This window comes from Papio anubis, chromosome 5, assembly GCF_008728515.1.
Source record: "Papio anubis isolate 15944 chromosome 5, Panubis1.0, whole genome shotgun sequence".
Taxonomy (NCBI): Eukaryota; Metazoa; Chordata; class Mammalia; order Primates; family Cercopithecidae; genus Papio; species Papio anubis.
In genome coordinates, this window is record NC_044980.1 from 3,914,741 (window position 1) to 3,923,872 (window position 9,132).

Below are 9,132 nucleotides of genomic sequence, written 5' to 3' on the forward strand. Positions count from 1 at the left end.
TCACCAGAAGCCCAGCAGATACCAGTGTCATGCTTGTATAGCCTGCAGGACCATGGACCAATTCAAACTCTTTCCTTTATAAGTCATCCAGGCTGGGGTGTTCCTTTGTAGCAATGCAAGCAGGACCGGATACAATTCTTATAGGAAACATGTAAGAGTGTCCGTTTCCCCTCATCTTCACTGGTATGCCCTGATCTGCTTTGCGCCTTTGAGTTATCCTCTTTCCCTGTCAGCATCTTCCCAGTAGATCCTGCCGGACTCGGCTTGTCATAACACAGTCCAGGCAAGTGGCAACCAATCCTAAGCGCATATTAACCTACAGAAGCCAGAGCAATGAGAAGTGAGATGACCCCCTGTAGGCTGCCTGATTTCTAATCCATTGCCAGTTGGTTTACTTATAAAATAAGTAGCATTTGTTGAAAATATCTGTTCTTTTTCTTGAAACATTGCTTCTTTAATCTCATTCACCATTCTCCTCACTATGTGGAAAGTATTTTCTTTTTTTTAAGTTCAGGGGTACATGTGCAGGTTCGTTACATAAGTTTGTGGCACAAGGGTTCATTGTATAGATTATTTTATCACCCAAGTATTAAGCCTACTACTTATTACTTATTTTTTGATTCTCTTCCTTCACCCTTCAGCACTCTGTACCCTTCAACAGACCCATGTGTGTTGCTCCCCTGCATGTGTCCATGTGTTGTCATCATTTAACTCCCATTTAGAAGTGAGAATATGTGGTATTTGGTTTTCTCGTCCTGCATTAGTTTGCTAAGGATAATGGCCTCCAGCTCCATCTACGTTCCCACAAAAGACAAGGTATCATTCTTTTTCATGGCTGCATAGTATTCCACAGTGTATATGTACCACATTTTCTTTATTAAGTCTATCATTGATGGGCATTTAGGTAAGATTCCATGTCTTTGACATTGTCCTTAGTGCTGCAATGAACATACGCATGCATGTGTCCTTATAATAGAAAGATTTATATTCCTTTGGGTTTCTATCCAGTAATATGATTGCTGGGTTAAATGGTATTTCTGTCTTTAGGCCTTTTAGGAATTGCCACATTGTCTTCCACAATAGTTGAACTAATTTACACTCCCATAAACATAAGCATTCCTTTTCTTTCACAAACTCTCCAGCATCTGTTACTTTTTTGACTTTTTAGTAATAGCCTTTCTGACTGATGTGAGAAGCTGGTAAGTGTTAAAAACACTTTAGCGATTCTTGAGTTGCTTAAATGTATTTAGTCAGAATCATGACACATTGTGTTTTTAGGGAAATACAATTAACTTCAAAATTAAAGCATTTAATTGATGAGTTGGGTTTATCCTCAATTAGAAAATACTTTATTTCTAATAAAGTATTAGAAAATACCTTATTTCTAATAAAGTATTACAAAATACTTTATCTTATTTCTAATAAACTATTAGAAAATACCTTATTTCTAATAATGTATTAGAAAATACCTTATCTTATTTCTAATAACGTATTACAAAATACCTTATCTTATTTCTAATAAAGTATTAGAAAATATTTTATTTCTAATAAAGTATTAGAAAATATTTTATTTCTAATAAAGTATTAGAAAATACTTTATTTTCCAATCGAAGATAAACTCATCAACTAAGTTAAATACTTTAATTTGAGGAGTTAATCATATTTGCCTAAAACTACAATGTGTCATGTTTCTGACTAAATATATTTAAGCAACTCAAGAGTTCCAAAGGTGTTTTTGACACCAGCTTCTGGTCATGATGCCATTCTGTCCTCAGCAGGGAGCAAGAGTGGTTCAGGACACCGGGAACGAGGTCGGAGTACACAGTGAAGCTGGTAGTCTCACAGCCTTCAGAGAAGCCTTGGATGATGTGGGGATTTGATAGTGTTCCCATATGACCACCCAGGCAGGGGTCCGAGTATGCATGGCAGGTGAAACAGATTTTTAAAATAAGGTGCCAAGACCAAGTTGTATCAAAAACCAAGGTGGGCCCTGCACAGCTTCCATGTCTTTTTGTAAGTGGCATTTTCTCCTGTGGGTTGTCCTGAGCCTCCAGTCTCCCTGAGGTATATTGTTAAACCATTTAACAATACGTTGTAGCTGCATATTCTTCTGTAGCTCTTACTGTAGCTACCATTGTAAAATTACCTGTGTAATTGTGGACTCTCCTCCCAGTGTGCTGCAGGCTTCTTGAGAACAAGACTAGAGTGTGTCATCCAGCTTGTGTTTCCTGCCCCAAGCAAAATGCTCAGCCCATAACTGACTTAGCAGAAATGTAAGCTGAAAGAATGAATGAGTGAATGAATAAATAACTAAACAAGTGGCTGAATGTTAAGCTTCAACATAGGCAATTTGATTACCTCTTAAGGAAAGCTTTTGTTTGGTGAGGAATGAAAGCACTCTTGAACATGTCTTCCCCCTAGTGCAGACCCTGCTTTGCTGCCTGTTGGCCGGGGCCCTGATAGAGTCCTCTGATGTCAGATGGATCTAATGCCAATGCCTTGGCCTGGGGGGACATCTTAGAAAACACAGGACTGAGCCTTCCTCATTGCTCCTTAGAGGGAAATCCCAGGTATGCTGGGAGGGGCGGGGAGTGTTGCTATATGGTTAACCTGCTAGTCTTTATCTTCATCTTCTCCATCTCACTATATATGTGTATACTTAAAAGCTCTGTTGAAATAGGTAGCAGCCCTTTCTCTCTACTGACTTTCTATCTGGTAAGTAGTCACATGCTGTAAGTATGTGCAAAAAAGTCTGAACACGGCATACCCCTGGTTCAGGAATACACAAAAAAAGGGCCCACACCGTCTTTCTGGAGAAAGGACAGCTATCAATCAGTCATTCAACTGAAGCACGTGTACCTGCACCTCCAACTGTGGCGGGACTCTCTTTGCAACAGCTCAGCAAAGTGCAATGGAGCCATCAGGTGCCAAGTTTCCACAATACCAAATTTAAGCCACATAATTTCTTTATGTTCATTTACACAAGAATGAGGGTAGAGACTTTAATAATGTGGCATTTAAGCAAAATTGTCAATTTAAAGTTATCTGAGAAAAAAATATTCCATATACAAAGAAATGTAAACACCAAGGCAGCCGGAACGATGGGCACTTTAAAGAAACAGCAAGGAGGCCAGGGTGGCAGCAGATAAAATCAGAATTTATAACTTGTGGCACACATTTTATTGTTGTTTTCTCTCTCTAAACCTTGATTAGTTTCAAGACTTCAAAGACATGCAGAGCTTCTCAGAGGAGATTAATGGTTCCATGGGAATGCCTGGCAGTTGTGAGGGTGCCTTGTTGGGCTAGTGAAGCTTGAAGGGGAAAGGATGTGGTGAGCAGAGACAAGTAACTAAATATTGAATGTGGAAAGAGTTTATGGTCCCCTCAAACTAGTTCAGTTCTCCTAAACCCTGACAGATGTGACCCACAGTGGCAGACAGATCTGGAGTGCCTCACCGAGACAAAAATGCAAGAGGAACAAATTTTTATTTCAATAGATATTGATTCACATTAAAAATTTTCCTAGCCCAAGACTTGTTATGAAGTTGCTCAGACTCTTAAATCACAGTTTGCATAAGACTGAGAGCAACAAAAGTTCAAGACATCCTGAGAGGAGGAGGGGATTTCTAATAAGCCTATGAAGAAACTTTCATAAGGGTACAGCATCCATCATGTTGTCACCAATTTTATGGTCAAAACAGAGTTTGAAATGATCTTCAATAAAATTTGAAATCTAAAATGTGGTTCTCAAAATACATTTCAATACATCAACATTCTTCAGGATTTCATCAGCAGTTATTACAACTCTGTCTGCAACAGGGAAATCTGTTTAGGAATATGTCACCATGGTGAATTCTTAGACGTTCTGAAGATGATGTGTGGCAGGAACCTCAGAAACCTAGCTGAGTGAAAGATTATAGATATGGTTTTATGTCAGAAGAGTTATTTGTAAAGTGAGGTAAACAATTATATAAGTTACTTATGTAATTATGTAAATTATTACATAAATCATATTTAATGGCAATGTGAGAGATACGTAGTGTGAGAGGTCACCAGACACTGTGAAAGTGGAATCATGTTGATGAGAAAAAGCACAACAGGATTTTCTCGTGAAAACTCAGAAAAAACATAAGTATAAGCCCATTCAATATTTAAAAAGCAAAAAAATAACCCCACCAATTATAAAATAATTCTTACAAAGGTGGTTGGACTGACATGAGAAATTTAATAATTGAGTTTAATCTTTGATGTTCAATAGTTCCAGGCTGATGGAGACTGTCAATAGGATGGCTTTTATATTGTAATGCTCAGCAGGTCTCAGCACACGCCTTTTTCCCAACACTGTGTCTATGTATTCATTACATTGGTTCTGGAATTCTTGAGACGTGGAATGTTGGATATCTCCTATCCATCTTGTGGCAAAGATCCCTCTCCCTGAAATGCATTTTTGAATCAGGACACATATTCAAAGATTAGACACTCAAGGGTGATTCACAGATTACACACTTAAGGGGCTTAATCAGAAACCACCAAAGATGAGAGGTATGCTATGAATTGGGGCACTACTTTGGGCCAACAGGTAGAGCAACGCTCTGCTGTGACCTGCTGTAGTGGTGGATGTAGATCATGCCTGTTGTCAAGTAGTACTTTTATTAAATCACAGAATCAGTGTCTAGAAGCATCCTACAAGTGACAGTCAATGAGACAAAATTTTCTTTGGACAGCAGGCCATCTTCCTTTGGACAGCATCTTTGGACAGCAGTCCAATATACTGAACTTACATATAAACAAAATGGAACACCCACTGGTCAATGAACAATATATCCATGTTGAGGTGATTCACAGCTCAAGAAAAAGGGTCAGGAGGTAGTGAATCTCACTTCGGGCACATTTGTTAATAGACTTCACCTCAGCACCATGAGGACAGACATGTAAGAAGACCAGGAAAATCCTGGTACATTTCACACTGAAAATGTTCTAGTGAGGATGCATTATTGGCTTAAGAACAACAGGAAGATATAAGGTGAAAAAATGTCCAAGAACAGTTACAGAAGGCTGCTTAGGCAGGAAAGCTATTAACTGATACCTGTAAAGGGCTCCATCATAGGACAGAGACCAGGCTTTTGATGTCCCAGCAATGGACTGCACTGGCCTGATTCATAAAGTATGTCTGTCAATGTCTTCCAAAATCCCATATATTTGTTAATAGCTGCATCAAGATATAATTCACATGCTGTATAAATCACTTACTAAAGTGTAACATTCAGTGTATTTCAGGATATTTACAATTGTGCAAACATCGCCATGATCTGACTTCTTTCACTTATACTATGTTTTCAAGGTTCATCCATACTGCAGTGTGTTTCCAGACTTCATTCTTTTTCTAAATGATACTCCATTGTATGTGTATAGCACATTTTGTACAATCACTAACGATGGACACCGAGTTGTTTCTACCTTTTGGATACTATAAATAATACCATTATGAACATTCGAGTACAAGTTTTTTGTAAACACGTTTTCGTATTGTGGGGTAAATACCTAGAAGTCAAATTCCTAGATTACGTACTAACTCTATGGTAAATATTCTGAAGAACATCCATCCTGTTTTATTATGTGACCTCATCATTTTGTATCCCCACAAGGAAATTTTGAAGGTTAAAATTTCTTCATATTGGCCGGGCGCGGTGGCTCAAGCCTGTAATCCCAGCATTTTGGGAGGCTGAGACGGGCGGATCACGAGTTCAAGAGATCGAGACCATCCTGGCTAACACGGTGAAACTCCGTCTCTACTAAAAAATACAAAAAACTAGCCGGGCGAGGTGGCGGGCGCCTGTAGTCCCAGCTACTTCGGAGGCTGAGGCAGGAGAATGGCGTGAACCCGGGAGGCGGAGCTTGCAGTGAGCTGAGATCAGGCCACTGCACTCCAGCCTGGGCGACAGAGCGAGACTCCCACTCAAAAAAATAAAATAAAATTTCTTCATATCCTTACCAACATGTGCTCTTGTGTGTATTTTTTCTCTGTTGCCCGGGCTGGAGTGCAGTGGCGCGATCTCGGCTCACCGCAAGCTCCGCCTCCCGGGTTCCCGCCATTCTCCTGCCTCAGCCTCCCGAGTAGCTGGGACCACAGGCGCCGCCACCTCGCCCGACTAATTTTTTTTTGTATTTTTAGTAGAGACGGGGTTTCACCGTGTTAGCCAGGATAGTCTCGATCTCCTGACCTGGTGATTCGCCCACCTTGGCCTCCCAAAGTGCTGGGACTACAGGTGTGAGCCACCGCGCCCGGCCTATTGTCTATATTTTTTGTTATATACATCGTACTAAGGATTTCACGATCCAATGAAATTGTATTTTGCTGTGATTTTTATTTGTATTTCCCTAATAACTAATAACATTGATCATGGTTGTGCTTATTGACTATATATTTTGTGTGAACAAATGCCTATTGATATCATTGCCCATTTTTAAATTGTGTTACGTTTGGTTGTAGTTGTGTGTTAAGATACCTTTATACATTCTTTATATAAGTCCCCTTTCAGAAATATGAACATGTTTTCTCACATTTTGTGAGTTGTCTTCTCAGTTTGATGATGTCATTTGCAGCAGAAAAGTTTTTGTTTTGATACAGTCAAATGTTTAAGGATTGTTTGTTTGTTCATTTATCACTTATGCTTTGGTGAGATAACTAAGAAATCTTTTTTTTTTTTTTTTTTTTTGAGTCAGAGTCTCGCTCTGTCGCCCAGGCTGGAGTGCAGTGGCGTGATCTTGGCTCATTGCAAGCTCCGCCTCCTGGGTTCACGCCATTCTCCTGCCTCAGCCTCCCCAGTAGCTGGGACTACAGGTACCTGCCACCATGCCCAGCTAATTTTTTTTTTTTTTTGTATTTTTAGTAGAGATGGGGTTTCACCATGTTAGCCAGGATGGTCTTGATCTCCTGACCTCGTGATCTACCTGCCTCAGCCTCCCAAAGTGCTGGGATTACAGGCGTGAGCACCATGCCTGGCCAAGAAATCATTTCTTAACCCTAAGTCATGAATATTTCCTATTGTTTTTGTTTCAAATATTTTATATTTTTAGCTTTTATATTTAGGTCTGTGGCCTAGTTTCAGTTAAGTTTTATGTATGTTGTGAGATAGAGGTCAAACTCATTCTTTTGCAAGGGGTATTCAGTTGTTCCAGCATTATTTGTTAAAAAGATTATTATTTCCCCTATTTCATTTTCAGTGCGCATCTGGCACTTTTTTTGTTAAATTTATTCATACATATTTTATTCTTTTTGATACTATTACTGATGGAATTCTTTCCTTACTTCCATTGTTGGCTTGTTTATTGCCAGTGTATAAAATACAAATTTTTAAAAATATTAACCATACATCTATTAAAATCTTACTTATTTATTAGGTGTAGAAATTACACTTGATACTTTAAGATTTTCTGTATACAAGATCATGTCATCTCCAAACTGAGACAGCTTTGCTTCTTCCTTTTCAATTTAAATGCCTATTATTTATTTTTATCCCAATTGCCCTACTTGGAACCCCTAGTACAATATTGAATAGGAGTTACACAATGGTCATTCTTGTTTTGTTCTAGATTTCTGGGAGTTATCAAAATCCCAGTGATGTTTGTTACAAAAACACCCATCATAAAATATCTATGCGTTCTCAAAGGACCCTGAATAGTCAAAACATAGTGTAAAAAAAAAAGCTGGAGAATTCAAACTTCTTGATTTCAAAACTTATTTTAAAATCACAGTAATCAAAATAGTGTGATAATGACATAAAGATAGACATATATACTGATGGAATAAAATAGAGAATCTAGAAATAAATTCTTGCATATATTATAAAATATTTTTGACAAGTTTAGCAAGACCATTAAATGAGAAAAGAGAAATTTTCAATAAATGATGCTGGAAAAACCATATATCTAGATGCAAAAGAATGAAATTGGACCCTTACATAACACCATATCCAATTAACTCAAAATAGATGAAACACATAAATATAAGACTTAAAACTATAAAACTCTTTGAGGAAAACATAGGGCAAAAACTTCATGACACTAGATCTGGCAATGATTTCTTTGATATTACACCAAAGACACAGGCTACAAAAGAAAAAACAGACAAATTAGATCTCAAGAACTTTTAAACTGAACATCAGAAAACAATGTAAACAAAATAAAAAGGCAGCACTGAAACAGAATTTGTAAATCGTATGCCTGATAATAGAGTAACATCCAGAATATATATAAAACTAAAACTCAACAACAAAAGGAAAAAATATTCCATTAAAAAATGGGCAAAACACTTGAATAGTCATTTCTCCATTTCTCCACGGAAGATATACACATGGCCATTAAGCACATCAAAAGACATTTAACACCACTAATCATTATGGAAATGCAAATCAAAACTATGATGAGATATCACCTCACACTTATTAGGATGCTACTAAACACACACACATTCACACACACACAAATAATGTGTTGGTGAGGTGGTGAGGATGTGGAGAAATTGGAATCCTTGTTCACTCTCATTGGGAATGTAAAATGGTACAGCCACTGTGGAAAACAGTATGGTGGTTCCTCAAAACACTAGAAGTATTAATTACCATATGATGCAGCAATTCTGGTTCTGGATATATGCCAAATAGAGTTGAAAGCATGGTCTTAAAGAAATACTTGTACATTCATGTTCATAACAGTATTATCCACAATAACTCAAATCTGGAAGTAATGCAAGTGACCACAGATGATGAATATATTAGTTAAAGGTGGTACATATATACAATGGAATATTGTTCAGCCTTAAAAAGGAAGAAAATTCTACAGTATGCTACACATGGAATCTTAAGGATATTTTGCTAAGTGGAGTAAACCAATCACGAAAAGACAAGTACTATATGATTTCACTTCTATGAGATACCTAAAGTAGTCAAAATCATAGAGACAAAATGCATAATGGTGATTGCTAAGGGCTAAAGAGAGGGGATCTATTGTTTCGTGAATATAGAGCTTTGGTTTTACAAAACAAAAAGACATATGGAAATGGATGGCATTGATGGTTACACAACATTGTGAATGTATTTAAAATAATGTTTAAAATAGTCAAGATGTCAAATTTTG

At 37.7% G+C, this 9,132-nt stretch overlaps 1 long non-coding RNA gene across 1 annotated transcript; it reads right to left on the reverse strand.

Annotated features, from left to right (window-relative positions):
- Positions 1-1,604: 1,604 nt before the first annotated feature.
- On the reverse strand, positions 1,605-5,737 carry LOC110743421. The gene is made up of 3 exons (XR_002522411.2): positions 5,087-5,737; positions 4,198-4,434; positions 1,605-2,278 (listed from the first exon to the last, which is right to left on the reverse strand). It is a non-coding gene; the product is annotated as an uncharacterized LOC110743421 (long non-coding RNA).
- Positions 5,738-9,132: the final 3,395 nt, after the last annotated feature.